Genomic DNA, 25,085 nt, shown 5'->3' on the forward strand with positions numbered 1-25,085 from the left:
GTGCAGGCATGTCCTCTATGCTTACAGCTTCCCGTGGGTGTTGGTTTGATACCGTTTGGGGACAGCCAAGGAGGCATCTGCAGGCAACAAAGGTAGGTGTGTGCTTGTGTGTGTGTTTCCTATGCAGATCCTAAGCCCAGTGTCACATGCAAGTAGGAGGAGTAAGAAGGGTTCCTGGCAAATCCGGGTTATGGATTGCATTTAAAAAGGCCCCGTGGGAGTGCAATGGGCCCCTGTCTTGCTGCTTAGCAATAATGGTATGGGTTTAGGTTCTGCTGTGTGTACTGGTGGTTGACTGCCCCCCAGCCCAGAGTGTGCATGGAAAATTGTCTGGCAGCCTCCCTGACAGCAAGCAGTGATAGTGCCCATGAAGGGCACCTTGTTGGGCCCGCCCCTTTCACGGTTATCGCTTCTCGGCCTTTTGGCTAAGATCAAGTGTAGTATCTGTTCTTATCAGTTTAATATCTGATACGTCCCCTATCTGGGGACCATATATTAAATGGATTTTTGAGAACGGGGGCCGATTTCGAAGCTTGCTTCCGTCGCCCTATGCATTGACCCGATATGGCAGTATCTTCGGGTACAGTGCACCACCCCCTTACAGGGTTAAAAAGAAAGATTCCTACTTTCATTGCTACCTGCTTGCTGGCTAGCCAGCTAGCCAGCCCTGTGGGCCTTGCTGCTGCTGCAGCCAAAAAACAAAAGGTGGTGCTGCTGCTGCTTCTGCTGCTTCTGCTTCTGCTTGTGTCTGGCCGCTGTTGGAGCGTCCAGGCACAGGACTTCTGCTGCTGCTGACTAAATGGCCTCCTTAATTGGATCATTTGAGTAGCCAGCACACCTGTGCAGGTAGGGCATGACATGATAGGCAGCTGCCTTGATAGCGGGTGGGTGCTGAATGTTCCTAATTGACAAAATAAGATTAATGCTTATGAAGAAATATAAAATCTCATCCCTTCCCCAATATCGCGCCACACCCCTACCCCTTAATTCCCTGGTTGAACTTGATGGACATATGTCTTTTTTCGACCGTACTAACTATGTAACTATGTAACATAACATGGGGGGGGGGGGGGTCTCCTGGCTGTTCACACAGGTGTGTCATTGCTGTACATTGACCATGCATTGCTTCTGTGGTATTGCAAAGGCAAAGACAAATGCTTCCAGCCATCCATTGCACTAATGGATTGGTCATCAGCTGGCTGTCTATGTCCCGCATCAATATAGACCAAAGTACAGAGGGTTAGGCTATGCTATTGTGCACCTACCTGATGCATCAGAAGGTGCGAGGCCCTTGCTAAATTCTGTGCACAGACTTTGAGATCTATACTTTAGACTGTATCTAAACCTGCTCCAACATGGACTGACATTCTGGCCTACTTTCAGCCGATGCGACTTGTCTGTCGCTGAACAGTCGCTTTTTATGTATTCAGCACCTATGTATAATGTTGTAAAAATGCTCTAGAAGCTAAAGTCGCAGAAATGTCACACATATTTGGCCTGCAACTTTCTGTGCGACAAATTCAGACAGGAAAAATCAGTATAAATCCTTAGAAAATTATCCCCCAGTGTCTCCATCTGCTGGCGGTATTGAATAAGCATTGCTGCACTGATGGGGTATGCATTAGACGAAAAAAAAGAAGAAAAAGAAGAATAATACGCCCAGAAAAGAGGCGAAAAGGAGAAAAACGTAAAAAAACGTGAAAAAAAAGTAAGAGGAAGAGAAGGGAAAAAAAGGTGGAAATGGGTTTAAAAGTGATTTCGGCGGAGAAATATATATATATATATATATATATATATATATATATATATACGCGCACACACACACATATATATAAACGTATTCTCCGTTGAGATATTGCAGCCGCTGCTGTGTCCAGGCCCAGGAGCCTTAGCACTGTGCTGTGATGTCACTCAATACCACTGACATCACTAGGTGTAAACAACATCTCTCCTTTGCTGTGTATGTGACTATGGAGCTGTTTGGTGATGTCGTCTATTATGGCCTTCATAGAAGCAACAGGAGATTGTTGCATCCATCTAGAACCCTCAGAACTACAGTGCTATGATGTCACTCACTTCCACAGGCCTTGCAGAGTGTAAACAACAACAACCCAGCTTTGTTGTGTATGTAACCATAGGGATTTGTGATGTCACCTAGAACCTTCACAGCAGCGACAGCTTTATGAGGAGCATCAGCACTGCTCTGCCTGAGCAGAACCATCACCGCCATAGGTTGTCAAATAACCCGGGTTTAACCCACACAGGTAAGTCCAATGGGGTGCAGGCATGTCCTCTATGCTTACAGCTTCCCGTGGGTGTTGGTTTGATACCGTTTGGGGACAGCCAAGGAGGCATCTGCAGGCAACAAAGGTAGGTGTGTGCTTGTGTGTGTGTTTCCTATGCAGATCCTAAGCCCAGTGTCACATGCAAGTAGGAGGAGTAAGAAGGGTTCCTGGCAAATCCGGGTTATGGATTGCATTTAAAAAGGCCCCGTGGGAGTGCAATGGGCCCCTGTCTTGCTGCTTAGCAATAATGGTATGGGTTTAGGTTCTGCTGTGTGTACTGGTGGTTGACTGCCCCCCAGCCCAGAGTGTGCATGGAAAATTGTCTGGCAGCCTCCCTGACAGCAAGCAGTGATAGTGCCCATGAAGGGCACCTTGTTGGGCCCGCCCCTTTCACGGTTATCGCTTCTCGGCCTTTTGGCTAAGATCAAGTGTAGTATCTGTTCTTATCAGTTTAATATCTGATACGTCCCCTATCTGGGGACCATATATTAAATGGATTTTTGAGAACGGGGGCCGATTTCGAAGCTTGCTTCCGTCGCCCTATGCATTGACCCGATATGGCAGTATCTTCGGGTACAGTGCACCACCCCCTTACAGGGTTAAAAAGAAAGATTCCTACTTTCATTGCTACCTGCTTGCTGGCTAGCCAGCTAGCCAGCCCTGTGGGCCTTGCTGCTGCTGCAGCCAAAAAACAAAAGGTGGTGCTGCTGCTGCTTCTGCTGCTTCTGCTTCTGCTTGTGTCTGGCCGCTGTTGGAGCGTCCAGGCACAGGACTTCTGCTGCTGCTGACTAAATGGCCTCCTTAATTGGATCATTTGAGTAGCCAGCACACCTGTGCAGGTAGGGCATGACATGATAGGCAGCTGCCTTGATAGCGGGTGGGTGCTGAATGTTCCTAATTGACAAAATAAGATTAATGCTTATGAAGAAATATAAAATCTCATCCCTTCCCCAATATCGCGCCACACCCCTACCCCTTAATTCCCTGGTTGAACTTGATGGACATATGTCTTTTTTCGACCGTACTAACTATGTAACTATGTAACATAACATGGGGGGGGGGGGGGGGGGGTCTCCTGGCTGTTCACACAGGTGTGTCATTGCTGTACATTGACCATGCATTGCTTCTGTGGTATTGCAAAGGCAAAGACAAATGCTTCCAGCCATCCATTGCACTAATGGATTGGTCATCAGCTGGCTGTCTATGTCCCGCATCAATATAGACCAAAGTACAGAGGGTTAGGCTATGCTATTGTGCACCTACCTGATGCATCAGAAGGTGCGAGGCCCTTGCTAAATTCTGTGCACAGACTTTGAGATCTATACTTTAGACTGTATCTAAACCTGCTCCAACATGGACTGACATTCTGGCCTACTTTCAGCCGATGCGACTTGTCTGTCGCTGAACAGTCGCTTTTTATGTATTCAGCACCTATGTATAATGTTGTAAAAATGCTCTAGAAGCTAAAGTCGCAGAAATGTCACACATATTTGGCCTGCAACTTTCTGTGCGACAAATTCAGACAGGAAAAATCAGTATAAATCCTTAGAAAATTATCCCCCAGTGTCTCCATCTGCTGGCGGTATTGAATAAGCATTGCTGCACTGATGGGGTATGCATTAGACGAAAAAAAAGAAGAAAAAGAAGAATAATACGCCCAGAAAAGAGGCGAAAAGGAGAAAAACGTAAAAAAACGTGAAAAAAAAGTAAGAGGAAGAGAAGGGAAAAAAAGGTGGAAATGGGTTTAAAAGTGATTTCGGCGGAGAAATATAACCACCATTGTTTGCTGGATTGGATAAGTAGTGCTGCATTATTTTGGGACTTTATATATATATATATATATATATATATATATATATACGCGCACACACACACATATATATAAACGTATTCTCCGTTGAGATATTGCAGCCGCTGCTGTGTCCAGGCCCAGGAGCCTTAGCACTGTGCTGTGATGTCACTCAATACCACTGACATCACTAGGTGTAAACAACATCTCTCCTTTGCTGTGTATGTGACTATGGAGCTGTTTGGTGATGTCGTCTATTATGGCCTTCATAGAAGCAACAGGAGATTGTTGCATCCATCTAGAACCCTCAGAACTACAGTGCTATGATGTCACTCACTTCCACAGGCCTTGCAGAGTGTAAACAACAACAACCCAGCTTTGTTGTGTATGTAACCATAGGGATTTGTGATGTCACCTAGAACCTTCACAGCAGCGACAGCTTTATGAGGAGCATCAGCACTGCTCTGCCTGAGCAGAACCATCACCGCCATAGGTTGTCAAATAACCCGGGTTTAACCCACACAGGTAAGTCCAATGGGGTGCAGGCATGTCCTCTATGCTTACAGCTTCCCGTGGGTGTTGGTTTGATACCGTTTGGGGACAGCCAAGGAGGCATCTGCAGGCAACAAAGGTAGGTGTGTGCTTGTGTGTGTGTTTCCTATGCAGATCCTAAGCCCAGTGTCACATGCAAGTAGGAGGAGTAAGAAGGGTTCCTGGCAAATCCGGGTTATGGATTGCATTTAAAAAGGCCCCGTGGGAGTGCAATGGGCCCCTGTCTTGCTGCTTAGCAATAATGGTATGGGTTTAGGTTCTGCTGTGTGTACTGGTGGTTGACTGCCCCCCAGCCCAGAGTGTGCATGGAAAATTGTCTGGCAGCCTCCCTGACAGCAAGCAGTGATAGTGCCCATGAAGGGCACCTTGTTGGGCCCGCCCCTTTCACGGTTATCGCTTCTCGGCCTTTTGGCTAAGATCAAGTGTAGTATCTGTTCTTATCAGTTTAATATCTGATACGTCCCCTATCTGGGGACCATATATTAAATGGATTTTTGAGAACGGGGGCCGATTTCGAAGCTTGCTTCCGTCGCCCTATGCATTGACCCGATATGGCAGTATCTTCGGGTACAGTGCACCACCCCCTTACAGGGTTAAAAAGAAAGATTCCTACTTTCATTGCTACCTGCTTGCTGGCTAGCCAGCTAGCCAGCCCTGTGGGCCTTGCTGCTGCTGCAGCCAAAAAACAAAAGGTGGTGCTGCTGCTGCTTCTGCTGCTTCTGCTTCTGCTTGTGTCTGGCCGCTGTTGGAGCGTCCAGGCACAGGACTTCTGCTGCTGCTGACTAAATGGCCTCCTTAATTGGATCATTTGAGTAGCCAGCACACCTGTGCAGGTAGGGCATGACATGATAGGCAGCTGCCTTGATAGCGGGTGGGTGCTGAATGTTCCTAATTGACAAAATAAGATTAATGCTTATGAAGAAATATAAAATCTCATCCCTTCCCCAATATCGCGCCACACCCCTACCCCTTAATTCCCTGGTTGAACTTGATGGACATATGTCTTTTTTCGACCGTACTAACTATGTAACTATGTAACATAACATGGGGGGGGGGGGGTCTCCTGGCTGTTCACACAGGTGTGTCATTGCTGTACATTGACCATGCATTGCTTCTGTGGTATTGCAAAGGCAAAGACAAATGCTTCCAGCCATCCATTGCACTAATGGATTGGTCATCAGCTGGCTGTCTATGTCCCGCATCAATATAGACCAAAGTACAGAGGGTTAGGCTATGCTATTGTGCACCTACCTGATGCATCAGAAGGTGCGAGGCCCTTGCTAAATTCTGTGCACAGACTTTGAGATCTATACTTTAGACTGTATATAAACCTGCTCCAACATGGACTGACATTCTGGCCTACTTTCAGCCGATGCGACTTGTCTGTCGCTGAACAGTCGCTTTTTATGTATTCAGCACCTATGTATAATGTTGTAAAAATGCTCTAGAAGCTAAAGTCGCAGAAATGTCACACATATTTGGCCTGCAACTTTCTGTGCGACAAATTCAGACAGGAAAAATCAGTATAAATCCTTAGAAAATTATCCCCCAGTGTCTCCATCTGCTGGCGGTATTGAATAAGCATTGCTGCACTGATGGGGTATGCATTAGACGAAAAAAAAGAAGAAAAAGAAGAATAATACGCCCAGAAAAGAGGCGAAAAGGAGAAAAACGTAAAAAAACGTGAAAAAAAAGTAAGAGGAAGAGAAGGGAAAAAAAGGTGGAAATGGGTTTAAAAGTGATTTCGGCGGAGAAATATATATATATATATATATATATATATATATATATATATATATATATACGCGCACACACACACATATATATAAACGTATTCTCCGTTGAGATATTGCAGCCGCTGCTGTGTCCAGGCCCAGGAGCCTTAGCACTGTGCTGTGATGTCACTCAATACCACTGACATCACTAGGTGTAAACAACATCTCTCCTTTGCTGTGTATGTGACTATGGAGCTGTTTGGTGATGTCGTCTATTATGGCCTTCATAGAAGCAACAGGAGATTGTTGCATCCATCTAGAACCCTCAGAACTACAGTGCTATGATGTCACTCACTTCCACAGGCCTTGCAGAGTGTAAACAACAACAACCCAGCTTTGTTGTGTATGTAACCATAGGGATTTGTGATGTCACCTAGAACCTTCACAGCAGCGACAGCTTTATGAGGAGCATCAGCACTGCTCTGCCTGAGCAGAACCATCACCGCCATAGGTTGTCAAATAACCCGGGTTTAACCCACACAGGTAAGTCCAATGGGGTGCAGGCATGTCCTCTATGCTTACAGCTTCCCGTGGGTGTTGGTTTGATACCGTTTGGGGACAGCCAAGGAGGCATCTGCAGGCAACAAAGGTAGGTGTGTGCTTGTGTGTGTGTTTCCTATGCAGATCCTAAGCCCAGTGTCACATGCAAGTAGGAGGAGTAAGAAGGGTTCCTGGCAAATCCGGGTTATGGATTGCATTTAAAAAGGCCCCGTGGGAGTGCAATGGGCCCCTGTCTTGCTGCTTAGCAATAATGGTATGGGTTTAGGTTCTGCTGTGTGTACTGGTGGTTGACTGCCCCCCAGCCCAGAGTGTGCATGGAAAATTGTCTGGCAGCCTCCCTGACAGCAAGCAGTGATAGTGCCCATGAAGGGCACCTTGTTGGGCCCGCCCCTTTCACGGTTATCGCTTCTCGGCCTTTTGGCTAAGATCAAGTGTAGTATCTGTTCTTATCAGTTTTCATGCTGGTGGGGATGGGTGCTGCATGGAGGATGCAGGTGTACCAGGGCTTTCCGGGGCTGGTTCTGAGGAATCAGCTCGACGGCTGCCCCGATGTGACCTGTTCCCTCCGGGTCTCGCCATGAGGCTGAGAGGGTCTAGAGCCGAGGTACTTTTGTGCCTCGGGGAGTGGTGACCCCGAGGTGCCGAAACTCACTGGGAGAATAGGCTCACTGAGTTGAAGCACGGGCACCATAATCTCTTCACCTTGTGGCACTCACCTCTTGATTCCCGGCCTTTCTGGCTAGGATCAGAGAAATTTTTATAGATCCGGCCGGATGTCCGGGGCAGTATATCTGCACACATTCACTTATTTATTTATTTTTTGTCTCACTGTGTCACTTTTTGCGTGTTGTGTGTTCACAGGATTTGTCAGGATGCGGTAGCCCTTCTGGGTGTCCCTCCTGGCGGTCTAGGGGACGGTGTGTGTGGCCATTAGGTTCCGCACCTCCCTGCAAACACCCCGGGTACTCCTGCTTCGCAGGGTACCTACCGTAATCGGCTCTGCGGGCAGATACCTTTGGCTAACGCCAAGGGGGATGCCGGGAGCATTTGTGGTCTCCTAGTAGCTTCGGCGAAAAGGGACATCGAACCTGGAACCTCGCAGGTACCTTTTGGTCCGGAGGCGAAGGGTAAGGTTTGTTGGGGGGCCTCTCTCCTATCGGAGAAGGGCTTGCGATAGACCGCATCCTTTGTGCACGTTTTTTTAGTGTAACACGTTTGCACTTTTTCTTGCACTTTGGGTGAATCGAAAGCACGTTCCTCGGCTTTAAATTTAAAAAAAAAAAAAAAATCTGTTCTTATCAGTTTAATATCTGATACGTCCCCTATCTGGGGACCATATATTAAATGGATTTTTGAGAACGGGGGCCGATTTCGAAGCTTGCTTCCGTCGCCCTATGCATTGACCCGATATGGCAGTATCTTCGGGTACAGTGCACCACCCCCTTACAGGGTTAAAAAGAAAGATTCCTACTTTCATTGCTACCTGCTTGCTGGCTAGCCAGCTAGCCAGCCCTGTGGGCCTTGCTGCTGCTGCAGCCAAAAAACAAAAGGTGGTGCTGCTGCTGCTTCTGCTGCTTCTGCTTCTGCTTGTGTCTGGCCGCTGTTGGAGCGTCCAGGCACAGGACTTCTGCTGCTGCTGACTAAATGGCCTCCTTAATTGGATCATTTGAGTAGCCAGCACACCTGTGCAGGTAGGGCATGACATGATAGGCAGCTGCCTTGATAGCGGTGTGGGTGCTGAATGTTCCTAATTGACAAAATAAGATTAATGCTTATGAAGAAATATAAAATCTCATCCCTTCCCCAATATCGCGCCACACCCTACCCCTTAATTCCCTGGTTGAACTTGATGGACATATGTCTTTTTTCGACCGTACTAACTATGTAACTATGTAACATAACATGGGGGGGGGGGTCTCCTGGCTGTTCACACAGGTGTGTCATTGCTGTACATTGACCATGCATTGCTTCTGTGGTATTGCAAAGGCAAAGACAAATGCTTCCAGCCATCCATTGCACTAATGGATTGGTCATCAGCTGGCTGTCTATGTCCCGCATCAATATAGACCAAAGTACAGAGGGTTAGGCTATGCTATTGTGCACCTACCTGATGCATCAGAAGGTGCGAGGCCCTTGCTAAATTCTGTGCACAGACTTTGAGATCTATACTTTAGACTGTATCTAAACCTGCTCCAACATGGACTGACATTCTGGCCTACTTTCAGCCGATGCGACTTGTCTGTCGCTGAACAGTCGCTTTTTTATGTATTCAGCACCTATGTATAATGTTGTAAAAATGCTCTAGAAGCTAAAGTCGCAGAAATGTCACACATATTTGGCCTGCAACTTTCTGTGCGACAAATTCAGACAGGAAAAATCAGTATAAATCCTTAGAAAATTATCCCCCAGTGTCTCCATCTGCTGGCGGTATTGAATAAGCATTGCTGCACTGATGGGGTATGCATTAGACGAAAAAAAAGAAGAAAAGAAGAATAATACGCCCAGAAAAGAGGCGAAAAGGAGAAAAACGTAAAAAAACGTGAAAAAAAAGTAAGAGGAAGAGAAGGGAAAAAAAGGTGGAAATGGTTTAAAAGTGATTTCGGCGGAGAAATATATATATATATATATATATATATATATATATATATATATATATACGCGCACACACACACATATATATAAACGTATTCTCCGTTGAGATATTGCAGCCGCTGCTGTGTCCAGGCCCAGGAGCCTTAGCACTGTGCTGTGATGTCACTCAATACCACTGACATCACTAGGTGTAAACAACATCTCTCCTTTGCTGTGTATGTGACTATGGAGCTGTTGGTGATGTCGTCTATTATGGCCTTCATAGAAGCAACAGGAGATTGTTGCATCCATCTAGAACCCTCAGAACTACAGTGCTATGATGTCACTCACTTCCACAGGCCTTGCAGAGTGTAAACAACAACAACCCAGCTTTGTTGTGTATGTAACCATAGGGATTTGTGATGTCACCTAGAACCTTCACAGCAGCGACAGCTTTATGAGGAGCATCAGCACTGCTCTGCCTGAGCAGAACCATCACCGCCATAGGTTGTCAAATAACCCGGGTTTAACCCACACAGGTAAGTCCAATGGGGTGCAGGCATGTCCTCTATGCTTACAGCTTCCGTGGGTGTTGGTTTGATACCGTTTGGGGACAGCCAAGGAGGCATCTGCAGGGCAACAAAGGTAGGTGTGTGCTTGTGTGTGTGTTTCTATGCAGATCCTAAGCCCAGTGTCACATGCAAGTAGGAGGAGTAAGAAGGGTTCCTGGCAAATCCGGGTTATGGATTGCATTTAAAAAGGCCCGTGGGAGTGCAATGGGCCCCTGTCTTGCTGCTTAGCAATAATGGTATGGGTTTAAGGTTCTGCTGTGTGTACTGGTGGTTGACTGCCCCCCAGCCCAGAGTGTGCATGAAAATTGTCTGGCAGCCTCCCTGACAGCAAGCAGTGATAGTGCCCATGAAGGGCACCTTGTTGGGCCCGCCCCTTCACGGTTATCGCTTCTCGGCCTTTTGGCTAAGATCAAGTGTAGTATCTGTTCTTATCAGTTTAATATCTGATACGTCCCTATCTGGGGACCATATATTAAATGGATTTTTGAGAACGGGGGCCGATTTCGAAGCTTGCTTCCGTCGCCCTATGCATTGACCCGATATGGCAGTATCTTCGGGTACAGGTGCACCACCCCCCTTACAGGGTTAAAAAGAAAGATTCCTACTTTCATTGCTACCTGCTTGCTGGCTAGCCAGCTAGCCAGCCCTGTGGGCCTTGCTGCTGCTGCAGCCAAAAAACAAAAGGTGGTGCTGCTGCTGCTTCTGCTGCTTCTGCTTCTGCTTGTGTCTGGCCGCTGTTGGAGCGTCCCAGGCACAGGACTCTGGCTGCTGCTGACTAAATGGCCTCCTTAATTGGATCATTTGAGTAGCCAGCACACCTGTGCAGGTAGGGCATGACATGATAGGCAGCTGCCTTGATAGCGGTGGTGGTGCTGAATGTTCCTAATTGACAAAATAAGATTAATGCTTATGAAGAAATATAAAATCTCATCCTTCCCCAATATCGCGCCACACCCCTACCCCTTAATTCCCTGGTTGAACTTGATGGACATATGTCTTTTTTCGACCGTACTAACTATGTAACTATGTAACATAACATGGGGGGGGGGGGGGGGTCTCCTGGCTGTTCACACAGGTGTGTCATTGCTGTACATTGACCATGCATTGCTTCTGTGGTATTGCAAAGGCAAAGACAAATGCTTCCAGCCATCCATTGCACTAATGGATTGGTCATCAGCTGGCTGTCTATGTCCCCGCATCAATATAGACCAAAGTACAGAGGGTTAGGCTATGCTATTGTGCACCTACCTGATGCATCAGAAGGTGCGAGGCCCTTGCTAAATTCTGTGCACAGACTTTGAGATCTATACTTTAGACTGTATCTAAACCTGCTCCAACATGGACTGACATTCTGGCCTACTTTCAGCCGATGCGACTTGTCTGTCGCTGAACAGTCGCTTTTTATGTATTCAGCACCTATGTATAATGTTGTAAAAATGCTCTAGAAGCTAAAGTCGCAGAAATGTCACACATATTTGGCCTGCAACTTTCTGTGCGACAAATTCAGACAGGAAAAATCAGTATAAATCCTTAGAAAAATTATCCCCCAGTGTCTCCATCTGCTGGCGGTATTGAATAAGCATTGCTGCACTGATGGGGTATGCATTAGACGAAAAAAAGAAGAAAAAGAAGAATAATACGCCCAGAAAAGAGGCGAAAAGGAGAAAAACGTAAAAAAACGTGAAAAAAAAGTAAGAGGAAGAGAAGGGAAAAAAAGGTGGAAATGGGTTTAAAAGTGATTTCGGCGGGAGAAATATATATATATATATATATATATATATATAATATATATATATATACGCGCACACACACACAATATATATAAACGTATTCTCCGTTGAGATATTGCAGCCGCTGCTGTGTCCAGGCCCAGGAGCCTTAGCACTGTGCTGTGATGTCACTCAATACCACTGACATCACTAGGTGTAAACAACATCTCTCCTTTGCTGTGTATGTGACTATGGAGCTGTTTGGGTGATGTCGTCTATTATGGCCTTCATAGAAGCAACAGGAGATTGTTGCATCATCTAGAACCCTCAGTAACTACAGTGCTATGATGTCACTCACTTCCACAGGCCTTGCAGAGTGTAAACAACAACAACCCAGCTTTGTTGTGTATGTAACCATAGGGATTTGTGATGTCACCTAGAACCTTCACAGCAGCGACAGCTTTATGAGGAGCATCAGCACTGCTTCTGCCTGAGCAGAACCATCACCGCCATAGGTTGTCAAAATAACCCGGGTTTAACCCACACAGGTAAGTCCAATGGGGTGCAGGCATGTCCTCTATGCTTACAGCTTCCGTGGGTGTTGGTTTGATACCGTTTGGGGACAGCCAAGGAGGCATCTGCAGGCAACAAAGGTAGGTGTGTGCTTGTGTGTGTGTTTCCTATGCAGATCCTAAGCCCAGTGTCACATGCAAGTAGGAGGAGTAAGAAGGGTTCCTGGCAAATCCGGGTTATGGATTGCATTTAAAAAGGGCCCCGTGGGAGTGCAATGGGCCCCTGTCTTGCTGCTTAGCAATAATGGTATGGGTTTAGGTTCTGCTGTGTGTACTGGTGGTTGACTGCCCCCCAGCCCAGAGTGTGCATGGAAAATTGTCTGGCAGCCTCCCTGACAGCAAGCAGTGATAGTGCCCATGAAGGGCACCTTGTTGGGCCCGCCCCTTTCACGGTTATCGCTTCTCGGCCTTTTGGCTAAGATCAAGTGTAGTATCTGTTCTTATCAGTTTAATATCTGATACGTCCCCTATCTGGGGACCATATATTAAATGGATTTTTGAGAACGGGGGCCGATTTCGAAGCTTGCTTCCGTCGCCCTATGCATTGACCCGATATGGCAGTATCTTCGGGTACAGTGCACCACCCCCTTACAGGGTTAAAAAGAAAGATTCCTACTTTCATTGCTACCTGCTTGCTGGCTAGCCAGCTAGCCAGCCCTGTGGGGCCTTGCTGCTGCTGCAGCCAAAAAACAAAAGGTGGTGCTGCTGCTGCTTCTGCTGCTTCTGCTTCTGCTTGTGTCTGGCCGCTGTTGGAGCGTCCAGGCACAGGACTTCTGCTGCTGCTGACTAAATGGCCTCCTTAATTGGATCATTTGAGTAGCCAGCACACCTGTGCAGGTAGGGCATGACATGATAGGCAGCTGCCTTGATAGCAGGTGGGTGCTGAATGTTCCCTAATTGACAAAATAAGATTAATGCTTATGAAGAAATATAAAATCTCATCCCTTCCCCAATATCGCGCCACACCCCTACCCCTTAATTCCCTGGTTGAACTTGATGGACATATGTCTTTTTCGACCGTACTAACTATGTAACTATGTAACATAACATGGGGGGGGGGGGGGTCTCCTGGCTGTTCACACAGGTGTGTCATTGCTGTACATTGACCATGCATTGCTTCTGTGGTATTGCAAAGGCAAAGACAAATGCTTCCAGCCATCCATTGCACTAATGGATTGGTCATCAGCTGGCTGTCTATGTCCCGCATCAATATAGACCAAAGTACAGAGGGTTAGGCTATGCTATTGTGCACCTACCTGATGCATCAGAAGGTGCGAGGCCCTTGCTAAATTCTGTGCACAGACTTTGAGATCTATACTTTAGACTGTATCTAAACCTGCTCCAACATGGACTGACATTCTGGCCTACTTTCAGCCGATGCGACTTGTCTGTCGCTGAACAGTCGCTTTTTATGTATTCAGCACCTATGTATAATGTTGTAAAAATGCTCTAGAAGCTAAAGTCGCAGAAATGTCACACATATTGGCCTGCAACTTTCTGTGCGACAAATTCAGACAGGAAAAATCAGTATAAATCCTTAGAAAATTATCCCCCAGTGTCTCCATCTGCTGGCGGTATTGAATAAGCATTGCTGCACTGATGGGGTATGCATTAGACGAAAAAAAAGAAGAAAAAGAAGAATAATACGCCCAGAAAAGAGGCGAAAAAGGAGAAAAACGTAAAAAAAACGTGAAAAAAAAAGTAAGAGGAAGAGAAGGGAAAAAAAGGTGGAAATGGGTTTAAAAGTGATTTCGGCGGAGAAATATATATATATATATATATATATATATATATATATATATATATATATACGCGCACACACACACATTATATATAAACGTATTCTCCGTTGAGATATTTGCAGCCGCTGCTGTGTCCAGGCCCAGGAGCCTTAGCACTGTGCTGTGATGTCACTCAATACCACTGACATCACTAGGTGTAAACAACATCTCTCCTTTGCTGTGTATGTGACTATGGAGATGTCGTCTATTATGGCCTTCATAGAAGCAACAGGAGATTGTTGCATCCATCTAGAACCCTCAGAACTACAGTGCTATGATGTCACTCACTTCCACAGGCCTTGCAGAGTGTAAACAACAACAACCCAGCTTTGTTGTGTATGTAACCATAGGGATTTGTGATGTCACCTAGAACCTTCACAGCAGCGACAGCTTTATGAGGAGCATCAGCACTGCTCTGCCTGAGCAGAACCATCACCGCCATAGGTTGTCAAATAACCCGGGTTTAACCCACACAGGTAAGTCCAATGGGGTGCAGGCATGTCCTCTATGCTTACAGCTTCCCGTGGGTGTTGGTTTGATACCGTTTGGGGACAGCCAAGGAGGCATCTGCAGGCAACAAAGGTAGGTGTGTGCTTGTGTGTGTGTTTCCTATGCAGATCCTAAGCCCAGTGTCACATGCAAGTAGGAGGAGTAAGAAGGGTTCCTGGCAAATCCGGGTTATGGATTGCATTTAAAAAGGCCCCGTGGGAGTGCAATGGGCCCCTGTCTTGCTGCTTAGCAATAATGGTATGGGTTTAGGTTCTGCTGTGTGTACTGGTGGTTGACTGCCCCCCAGCCCAGAGTGTGCATGGAAAATTGTCTGGCAGCCTCCCTGACAGCAAGCAGTGATAGTGCCCATGAAGGGCACCTTGTTGGGCCCGCCCCTTTCACGGTTATCGCTTCTCGGCCTTTTGGCTAAGATCAAGTGTAGTATCTGTTCTTATCAGTTTAATATCTGATACGTCCCCTATCTGGGGACCATATATTAAATGGATTTTTGAGAACGGGGGCCGATTTCGAAGCTTGCTTCCGTCGCCCTATGCATTGACCCGATATGGCAGTATCTTCGGGTACAGTGCACCACCCCCTTACAGGGTTAAAAAGAAAGATTCCTACTTTCATTGCTACCTGCTTGCTGGCTAGCCAGCTAGCCAGCCCTGTGGGCCTTGCTGCTGCTGCAGCCAAAAAACAAAAGGTGGTGCTGCTGCTGCTTCTGCTGCTTCTGCTTCTGCTTGTGTCTGGCCGCTGTTGGAGCGTCCAGGCACAGGACTTCTGCTGCTGCTGACTAAATGGCCTCCTTAATTGGATCATTTGAGTAGCCAGCACACCTGTGCAGGTAGGGCATGACATGATAGGCAGCTGCCTTGATAGCGGGTGGGTGCTGAATGTTCCTAATTGACAAAATAAGATTAATGCTTATGAAGAAATATAAAATCTCATCCCTTCCCCAATATCGCGCCACACCCCTACCCCTTAATTCCCTGGTTGAACTTGATGGACATATGTCTTTTTTCGACCGTACTAACTATGTAACTATGTAACATAACATGGGGGGGGGGGGGGTCTCCTGGCTGTTCACACAGGTGTGTCATTGCTGTACATTGACCATGCATTGCTTCTGTGGTATTGCAAAGGCAAAGACAAATGCTTCCAGCCATCCATTGCACTAATGGATTGGTCATCAGCTGGCTGTCTATGTCCCGCATCAATATAGACCAAAGTACAGAGGGTTAGGCTATGCTATTGTGCACCTACCTGATGCATCAGAAGGTGCGAGGCCCTTGCTAAATTCTGTGCACAGACTTTGAGATCTATACTTTAGACTGTATCTAAACCTGCTCCAACATGGACTGACATTCTGGCCTACTTTCAGCCGATGCGACTTGTCTGTCGCTGAACAGTCGCTTTTTATGTATTCAGCACCTATGTATAATGTTGTAAAAATGCTCTAGAAGCTAAAGTCGCAGAAATGTCACACATATTTGGCCTGCAACTTTCTGTGCGACAAATTCAGACAGGAAAAATCAGTATAAATCCTTAGAAAATTATCCCCCAGTGTCTCCATCTGCTGGCGGTATTGAATAAGCATTGCTGCACTGATGGGGTATGCATTAGACGAAAAAAAAGAAGAAAAAGAAGAATAATACGCCCAGAAAAGAGGCGAAAAGGAGAAAAACGTAAAAAAACGTGAAAAAAAAGTAAGAGGAAGAGAAGGGAAAAAAAGGTGGAAATGGGTTTAAAAGTGATTTCGGCGGAGAAATATATATATATATATATATATATATATATATATATATATATATATATATATATATAAATATATACGCGCACACACACACATATATATAAACGTATTCTCCGTTGAGATATTGCAGCCGCTGCTGTGTCCAGGCCCAGGAGCCTTAGCACTGTGCTGTGATGTCACTCAATACCACTGACATCACTAGGTGTAAACAACATCTCTCCTTTGCTGTGTATGTGACTATGGAGCTGTTTGGTGATGTCGTCTATTATGGCCTTCATAGAAGCAACAGGAGATTGTTGCATCCATCTAGAACCCTCAGAACTACAGTGCTATGATGTCACTCACTTCCACAGGCCTTGCAGAGTGTAAACAACAACAACCCAGCTTTGTTGTGTATGTAACCATAGGGATTTGTGATGTCACCTAGAACCTTCACAGCAGCGACAGCTTTATGAGGAGCATCAGCACTGCTCTGCCTGAGCAGAACCATCACCGCCATAGGTTGTCAAATAACCCGGGTTTAACCCACACAGGTAAGTCCAATGGGGTGCAGGCATGTCCTCTATGCTTACAGCTTCCCGTGGGTGTTGGTTTGATACCGTTTGGGGACAGCCAAGGAGGCATCTGCAGGCAACAAAGGTAGGTGTGTGCTTGTGTGTGTGTTTCCTATGCAGATCCTAAGCCCAGTGTCACATGCAAGTAGGAGGAGTAAGAAGGGTTCCTGGCAAATCCGGGTTATGGATTGCATTTAAAAAGGCCCCGTGGGAGTGCAATGGGCCCCTGTCTTGCTGCTTAGCAATAATGGTATGGGTTTAGGTTCTGCTGTGTGTACTGGTGGTTGACTGCCCCCCAGCCCAGAGTGTGCATGGAAAATTGTCTGGCAGCCTCCCTGACAGCAAGCAGTGATAGTGCCCATGAAGGGCACCTTGTTGGGCCCGCCCCTTTCACGGTTATCGCTTCTCGGCCTTTTGGCTAAGATCAAGTGTAGTATCTGTTCTTATCAGTTTAATATCTGATACGTCCCCTATCTGGGGACCATATATTAAATGGATTTTTGAGAACGGGGGCCGATTTCGAAGCTTGCTTCCGTCGCCCTATGCATTGACCCGATATGGCAGTATCTTCGGGTACAGTGCACCACCCCCTTACAGGGTTAAAAAGAAAGATTCCTACTTTCATTGCTACCTGCTTGCTGGCTAGCCAGCTAGCCAGCCCTGTGGGCCTTGCTGCTGCTGCAGCCAAAAAACAAAAGGTGGTGCTGCTGCTGCTTCTGCTGCTTCTGCTTCTGCTTGTGTCTGGCCGCTGTTGGAGCGTCCAGGCACAGGACTTCTGCTGCTGCTGACTAAATGGCCTCCTTAATTGGATCATTTGAGTAGCCAGCACACCTGTGCAGGTAGGGCATGACATGATAGGCAGCTGCCTTGATAGCGGGTGGGTGCTGAATGTTCCTAATTGACAAAATAAGATTAATGCTTATGAAGAAATATAAAATCTCATCCCTTCCCCAATATCGCGCCACACCCCTACCCCTTAATTCCCTGGTTGAACTTGATGGACATATGTCTTTTTTCGACCGTACTAACTATGTAACTATGTAACATAACATGGGGGGGGGGGGGGTCTCCTGGCTGTTCACACAGGTGTGTCATTGCTGTACATTGACCATGCATTGCTTCTGTGGTATTGCAAAGGCAAAGACAAATGCTTCCAGCCATCCATTGCACTAATGGATTGGTCATCAGCTGGCTGTCTATGTCCCGCATCAATATAGACCAAAGTACAGAGGGTTAGGCTATGCTATTGTGCACCTACCTGATGCATCAGAAGGTGCGAGGCCCTTGCTAAATTCTGTGCACAGACTTTGAGATCTATACTTTAGACTGTATCTAAACCTGCTCCAACATGGACTGACATTCTGGCCTACTTTCAGCCGATGCGACTTGTCTGTCGCTGAACAGTCGCTTTTTATGTATTCAGCACCTATGTATAATGTTGTAAAAATGCTCTAGAAGCTAAAGTCGCAGAAATGTCACACATATTTGGCCTGCAACTTTCTGTGCGACAAATTCAGACAGGAAAAATCAGTATAAATCCTTAGAAAATTATCCCCCAGTGTCTCCATCTGCTGGCGGTATTGAATAAGCATTGCTGCACTGATGGGGTATGCATTAGACGAAAAAAAAGAAGAATAATACGCCCAGAAAAGAGGCGAAAAGGAGAAAAACGTTAAAAAACGTGAAAAAAAAGTAAGAGGAAGAGAAGGGAAAAAAAGGTGGAAATGGGTTTAAAAGTGATTTCGGCGGAGAAATATATATATATATATATATATATATATATATATACGCGCACACACACACATATATATAAACGTATTCTCCGTTGAGATATTGCAGCCGCTGCTGTGTCCAGGCCCAGGAGCCTTAGCACTGTGCTGTGATGTCACTCAATACCACTGACATCACTAGGTGTAAACAACATCTCTCCTTTGCTGTGTATGTGACTATGGAGCTGTTTGGTGATGTCGTCTATTATGGCCTTCATAGAAGCAACAGGAGATTGTTGCATCCATCTAGAACCCTCAGAACTACAGTGCTATGATGTCACTCACTTCCACAGGCCTTGCAGAGTGTAAACAACAACAACCCAGCTTTGTTGTGTATGTAACCATAGGGATTTGTGATGTCACCTAGAACCTTCACAGCAGCGACAGCTTTATGAGGAGCATCAGCACTGCTCTGCCTGAGCAGAACCATCACCGCCATAGGTTGTCAAATAACCCGGGTTTAACCCACACAGGTAAGTCCAATGGGGTGCAGGCATGTCCTCTATGCTTACAGCTTCCCGTGGGTGTTGGTTTGATACCGTTTGGGGACAGCCAAGGAGGCATCTGCAGGCAACAAAGGTAGGTGTGTGCTTGTGTGTGTGTTTCCTATGCAGATCCTAAGCCCAGTGTCACATGCAAGTAGGAGGAGTAAGAAGGGTTCCTGGCAAATCCGGGTTATGGATTGCATTTAAAAAGGCCCCGTGGGAGTGCAATGGGCCCCTGTCTTGCTGCTTAGCAATAATGGTATGGGTTTAGGTTCTGCTGTGTGTACTGGTGGTTGACTGCCCCCCAGCCCAGAGTGTGCATGGAAAATTGTCTGGCAGCCTCCCTGACAGCAAGCAGTGATAGTGCCCATGAAGGGCACCTTGTTGGGCCCGCCCCTTTCACGGTTATCGCTTCTCGGCCTTTTGGCTAAGATCAAGTGTAGTATCTGTTCTTATCAGTTTAATATCTGATACGTCCCCTATCTGGGGACCATATATTAAATGGATTTTTGAGAACGGGGGCCGATTTCGAAGCTTGCTTCCGTCGCCCTATGCATTGACCCGATATGGCAGTATCTTCGGGTACAGTGCACCACCCCCTTACAGGGTTAAAAAGAAAGATTCCTACTTTCATTGCTACCTGCTTGCTGGCTAGCCAGCTAGCCAGCCCTGTGGGCCTTGCTGCTGCTGCAGCCAAAAAACAAAAGGTGGTGCTGCTGCTGCTTCTGCTGCTTCTGCTTCTGCTTGTGTCTGGCCGCTGTTGGAGCGTCCAGGCACAGGACTTCTGCTGCTGCTGACTAAATGGCCTCCTTAATTGGATCATTTGAGTAGCCAGCACACCTGTGCAGGTAGGGCATGACATGATAGGCAGCTGCCTTGATAGCGGGTGGGTGCTGAATGTTCCTAATTGACAAAATAAGATTAATGCTTATGAAGAAATATAAAATCTCATCCCTTCCCCAATATCGCGCCACACCCCTACCCCTTAATTCCCTGGTTGAACTTGATGGACATATGTCTTTTTTCGACCGTACTAACTATGTAACTATGTAACATAACATGGGGGGGGGGGGGGGGGGTCTCCTGGCTGTTCACACAGGTGTGTCATTGCTGTACATTGACCATGCATTGCTTCTGTTGTATTGCAAAGGCAAAGACAAATGCTTCCAGCCATCCATTGCACTAATGGATTGGTCATCAGCTGGCTGTCTATGTCCCGCATCAATATAGACCAAAGTACAGAGGGTTAGGCTATGCTATTGTGCACCTACCTGATGCATCAGAAGGTGCGAAGGCCCTTGCTAAATTCTGTGCACAGACTTTGAGATCTATACTTTAGACTGTATCTAAACCTGCTCCAACATGGACTGACATTCTGGCCTACTTTCAGCCGATGCGACTTGTCTGTCGCTGAACAGTCGCTTTTTATGTATTCAGCACCTATGTATAATGTTGTAAAAATGCTCTAGAAGCTAAAGTCGCAGAAATGTCACACATATTTGGCCTGCAACTTTCTGTGCGACAAATTCAGACAGGAAAAATCAGTATAAATCCTTAGAAAATTATCCCCCAGTGTCTCCATCTGCTGGCGGTATTGAATAAGCATTGCTGCACTGATGGGGTATGCATTAGACGAAAAAAAAGAAGAAAAAGAAGAATAATACGCCCAGAAAAGAGGCGAAAAGGAGAAAAACGTTAAAAAACGTGAAAAAAAAGTAAGAGGAAGAGAAGGGAAAAAAAGGTGGAAATGGGTTTAAAAGTGATTTCGGCGGAGAAATATATATATATATATATATATATATATATATATATATATATATATACGCGCACACACACACATATATATAAACGTATTCTCCGTTGAGATATTGCAGCCGCTGCTGTGTCCAGGCCCAGGAGCCTTAGCACTGTGCTGTGATGTCACTCAATACCACTGACATCACTAGGTGTAAACAACATCTCTCCTTTGCTGTGTATGTGACTATGGAGCTGTTTGGTGATGTCGTCTATTATGGCCTTCATAGAAGCAACAGGAGATTGTTGCATCCATCTAGAACCCTCAGAACTACAGTGCTATGATGTCACTCACTTCCACAGGCCTTGCAGAGTGTAAACAACAACAACCCAGCTTTGTTGTGTATGTAACCATAGGGATTTGTGATGTCACCTAGAACCTTCACAGCAGCGACAGCTTTATGAGGAGCATCAGCACTGCTCTGCCTGAGCAGAACCATCACCGCCATAGGTTGTCAAATAACCCGGGTTTAACCCACACAGGTAAGTCCAATGGGGTGCAGGCATGTCCTCTATGCTTACAGCTTCCCGTGGGTGTTGGTTTGATACCGTTTGGGGACAGCCAAGGAGGCATCTGCAGGCAACAAAGGTAGGTGTGTGCTTGTGTGTGTGTTTCCTATGCAGATCCTAAGCCCAGTGTCACATGCAAGTAGGAGGAGTAAGAAGGGTTCCTGGCAAATCCGGGTTATGGATTGCATTTAAAAAGGCCCCGTGGGAGTGCAATGGGCCCCTGTCTTGCTGCTTAGCAATAATGGTATGGGTTTAGGTTCTGCTGTGTGTACTGGTGGTTGACTGCCCCCCAGCCCAGAGTGTGCATGGAAAATTGTCTGGCAGCCTCCCTGACAGCAAGCAGTGATAGTGCCCATGAAGGGCACCTTGTTGGGCCCGCCCCTTTCACGGTTATCGCTTCTCGGCCTTTTGGCTAAGATCAAGTGTAGTATCTGTTCTTATCAGTTTAATATCTGATACGTCCCCTATCTGGGGACCATATATTAAATGGATTTTTGAGAACGGGGGCCGATTTCGAAGCTTGCTTCCGTCGCCCTATGCATTGACCCGATATGGCAGTATCTTCGGGTACAGTGCACCACCCCCTTACAGGGTTAAAAAGAAAGATTCCTACTTTCATTGCTACCTGCTTGCTGGCTAGCCAGCTAGCCAGCCCTGTGGGCCTTGCTGCTGCTGCAGCCAAAAAACAAAAGGTGGTGCTGCTGCTGCTTCTGCTGCTTCTGCTTCTGCTTGTGTCTGGCCGCTGTTGGAGCGTCCAGGCACAGGACTTCTGCTGCTGCTGACTAAATGGCCTCCTTAATTGGATCATTTGAGTAGCCAGCACACCTGTGCAGGTAGGGCATGACATGATAGGCAGCTGCCTTGATAGCGGGTGGGTGCTGAATGTTCCTAATTGACAAAATAAGATTAATGCTTATGAAGAAATATAAAATCTCATCCCTTCCCCAATATCGCGCCACACCCCTACCCCTTAATTCCCTGGTTGAACTTGATGGACATATGTCTTTTTTCGACCGTACTAACTATGTAACTATGTAACATAACATGGGGGGGGGAGGGGGGGGTCTCCTGGCTGTTCACACAGGTGTGTCATTGCTGTACATTGACCATGCATTGCTTCTGTGGTATTGCAAAGGCAAAGACAAATGCTTCCAGCCATCCATTGCACTAATGGATTGGTCATCAGCTGGCTGTCTATGTCCCGCATCAATATAGACCAAAGTACAGAGGGTTAGGCTATGCTATTGTGCACCTACCTGATGCATCAGAAGGTGCGAGGCCCTTGCTAAATTCTGTGCACAGACTTTGAGATCTATACTTTAGACTGTATCTAAACCTGCTCCAACATGGACTGACATTCTGGCCTACTTTCAGCCGATGCGACTTGTCTGTCGCTGAACAGTCGCTTTTTATGTATTCAGCACCTATGTATAATGTTGTAAAAATGCTCTAGAAGCTAAAGTCGCAGAAATGTCACACATATTTGGCCTGCAACTTTCTGTGCGACAAATTCAGACAGGAAAAATCAGTATAAATCCTTAGAAAATTATCCCCCAGTGTCTCCATCTGCTGGCGGTATTGAATAAGCATTGCTGCACTGATGGGGTATGCATTAGACGAAAAAAAAGAAGAAAAAGAAGAATAATACGCCCAGAAAAGAGGCGAAAAGGAGAAAAACGTAAAAAAACGTGAAAAAAAAGTAAGAGGAAGAGAAGGGAAAAAAAGGTGGAAATGGGTTTAAAAGTGATTTCGGCGGAGAAATATATATATATATATATATATATATATATATATATATATACGCGCACACACACACATATATATAAACGTATTCTCCGTTGAGATATTGCAGCCGCTGCTGTGTCCAGGCCCAGGAGCCTTAGCACTGTGCTGTGATGTCACTCAATACCACTGACATCACTAGGTGTAAACAACATCTCTCCTTTGCTGTGTATGTGACTATGGAGCTGTTTGGTGATGTCGTCTATTATGGCCTTCATAGAAGCAACAGGAGATTGTTGCATCCATCTAGAACCCTCAGAACTACAGTGCTATGATGTCACTCACTTCCACAGGCCTTGCAGAGTGTAAACAACAACAACCCAGCTTTGTTGTGTATGTAACCATAGGGATTTGTGATGTCACCTAGAACCTTCACAGCAGCGACAGCTTTATGAGGAGCATCAGCACTGCTCTGCCTGAGCAGAACCATCACCGCCATAGGTTGTCAAATAACCCGGGTTTAACCCACACAGGTAAGTCCAATGGGGTGCAGGCATGTCCTCTATGCTTACAGCTTCCCGTGGGTGTTGGTTTGATACCGTTTGGGGACAGCCAAGGAGGCATCTGCAGGCAACAAAGGTAGGTGTGTGCTTGTGTGTGTGTTTCCTATGCAGATCCTAAGCCCAGTGTCACATGCAAGTAGGAGGAGTAAGAAGGGTTCCTGGCAAATCCGGGTTATGGATTGCATTTAAAAAGGCCCCGTGGGAGTGCAATGGGCCCCTGTCTTGCTGCTTAGCAATAATGGTATGGGTTTAGGTTCTGCTGTGTGTACTGGTGGTTGACTGCCCCCCAGCCCAGAGTGTGCATGGAAAATTGTCTGGCAGCCTCCCTGACAGCAAGCAGTGATAGTGCCCATGAAGGGCACCTTGTTGGGCCCGCCCCTTTCACGGTTATCGCTTCTCGGCCTTTTGGCTAAGATCAAGTGTAGTATCTGTTCTTATCAGTTTAATATCTGATACGTCCCCTATCTGGGGACCATATATTAAATGGATTTTTGAGAACGGGGGCCGATTTCGAAGCTTGCTTCCGTCGCCCTATGCATTGACCCGATATGGCAGTATCTTCGGGTACAGTGCACCACCCCCTTACAGGGTTAAAAAGAAAGATTCCTACTTTCATTGCTACCTGCTTGCTGGCTAGCCAGCTAGCCAGCCCTGTGGGCCTTGCTGCTGCTGCAGCCAAAAAACAAAAGGTGGTGCTGCTGCTGCTTCTGCTGCTTCTGCTTCTGCTTGTGTCTGGCCGCTGTTGGAGCGTCCAGGCACAGGACTTCTGCTGCTGCTGACTAAATGGCCTCCTTAATTGGATCATTTGAGTAGCCAGCACACCTGTGCAGGTAGGGCATGACATGATAGGCAGCTGCCTTGATAGCGGGTGGGTGCTGAATGTTCCTAATTGACAAAATAAGATTAATGCTTATGAAGAAATATAAAATCTCATCCCTTCCCCAATATCGCGCCACACCCCTACCCCTTAATTCCCTGGTTGAACTTGATGGACATATGTCTTTTTTCGACCGTACTAACTATGTAACTATGTAACATAACATGGGGGGGGGAGGGGGGGGTCTCCTGGCTGTTCACACAGGTGTGTCATTGCTGTACATTGACCATGCATTGCTTCTGTGGTATTGCAAAGGCAAAGACAAATGCTTCCAGCCATCCATTGCACTAATGGATTGGTCATCAGCTGGCTGTCTATGTCCCGCATCAATATAGACCAAAGTACAGAGGGTTAGGCTATGCTATTGTGCACCTACCTGATGCATCAGAAGGTGCGAGGCCCTTGCTAAATTCTGTGCACAGACTTTGAGATCTATACTTTAGACTGTATCTAAACCTG

General features: G+C 46.4%; 11 non-coding genes and 1 pseudogene across 11 annotated transcripts; all 12 read left to right on the top strand.

Moving 5' to 3' along the window:
• Positions 1–405: 405 nt before the first annotated feature.
• LOC130320735 (U2 spliceosomal RNA) lies at positions 406–596 on the top strand. The gene has a single exon (XR_008866588.1). It is a non-coding gene; the product is annotated as a U2 spliceosomal RNA (small nuclear RNA).
• Positions 597–2,683: 2,087 nt separating this feature from the next.
• LOC130320736 (U2 spliceosomal RNA) lies at positions 2,684–2,874 on the top strand. The gene has a single exon (XR_008866589.1). It is a non-coding gene; the product is annotated as a U2 spliceosomal RNA (small nuclear RNA).
• Positions 2,875–5,018: 2,144 nt separating this feature from the next.
• On the top strand, positions 5,019–5,209 carry LOC130320739 (U2 spliceosomal RNA). The gene has a single exon (XR_008866591.1). It is a non-coding gene; the product is annotated as a U2 spliceosomal RNA (small nuclear RNA).
• Positions 5,210–7,303: 2,094 nt separating this feature from the next.
• Positions 7,304–7,463, top strand: LOC130320830 (U2 spliceosomal RNA; annotated as a pseudogene).
• A 696-nt stretch (positions 7,464–8,159) lies between these two features.
• On the top strand, positions 8,160–8,343 carry LOC130320815 (U2 spliceosomal RNA). The gene has a single exon (XR_008866658.1). It is a non-coding gene; the product is annotated as a U2 spliceosomal RNA (small nuclear RNA).
• A 2,085-nt stretch (positions 8,344–10,428) lies between these two features.
• LOC130320804 (U2 spliceosomal RNA) lies at positions 10,429–10,619 on the top strand. Its single transcript, XR_008866650.1, has one exon. It is a non-coding gene; the product is annotated as a U2 spliceosomal RNA (small nuclear RNA).
• A 2,102-nt stretch (positions 10,620–12,721) lies between these two features.
• Positions 12,722–12,912, top strand: LOC130320740 (U2 spliceosomal RNA). Its single transcript, XR_008866592.1, has one exon. It is a non-coding gene; the product is annotated as a U2 spliceosomal RNA (small nuclear RNA).
• A 2,090-nt stretch (positions 12,913–15,002) lies between these two features.
• On the top strand, positions 15,003–15,193 carry LOC130320741 (U2 spliceosomal RNA). Its single transcript, XR_008866593.1, has one exon. It is a non-coding gene; the product is annotated as a U2 spliceosomal RNA (small nuclear RNA).
• Positions 15,194–17,304: 2,111 nt separating this feature from the next.
• Positions 17,305–17,495, top strand: LOC130320742 (U2 spliceosomal RNA). The gene has a single exon (XR_008866594.1). It is a non-coding gene; the product is annotated as a U2 spliceosomal RNA (small nuclear RNA).
• Positions 17,496–19,567: 2,072 nt separating this feature from the next.
• Positions 19,568–19,758, top strand: LOC130320743 (U2 spliceosomal RNA). The gene has a single exon (XR_008866595.1). It is a non-coding gene; the product is annotated as a U2 spliceosomal RNA (small nuclear RNA).
• Positions 19,759–21,856: 2,098 nt separating this feature from the next.
• Positions 21,857–22,047, top strand: LOC130320744 (U2 spliceosomal RNA). Its single transcript, XR_008866596.1, has one exon. It is a non-coding gene; the product is annotated as a U2 spliceosomal RNA (small nuclear RNA).
• Positions 22,048–24,138: 2,091 nt separating this feature from the next.
• LOC130320745 (U2 spliceosomal RNA) lies at positions 24,139–24,329 on the top strand. Its single transcript, XR_008866597.1, has one exon. It is a non-coding gene; the product is annotated as a U2 spliceosomal RNA (small nuclear RNA).
• Positions 24,330–25,085: the final 756 nt, after the last annotated feature.

This window comes from Hyla sarda, unplaced genomic scaffold (assembly GCF_029499605.1).
Source record: "Hyla sarda isolate aHylSar1 unplaced genomic scaffold, aHylSar1.hap1 scaffold_222, whole genome shotgun sequence".
NCBI lineage: Eukaryota > Metazoa > Chordata > Amphibia > Anura > Hylidae > Hyla > Hyla sarda.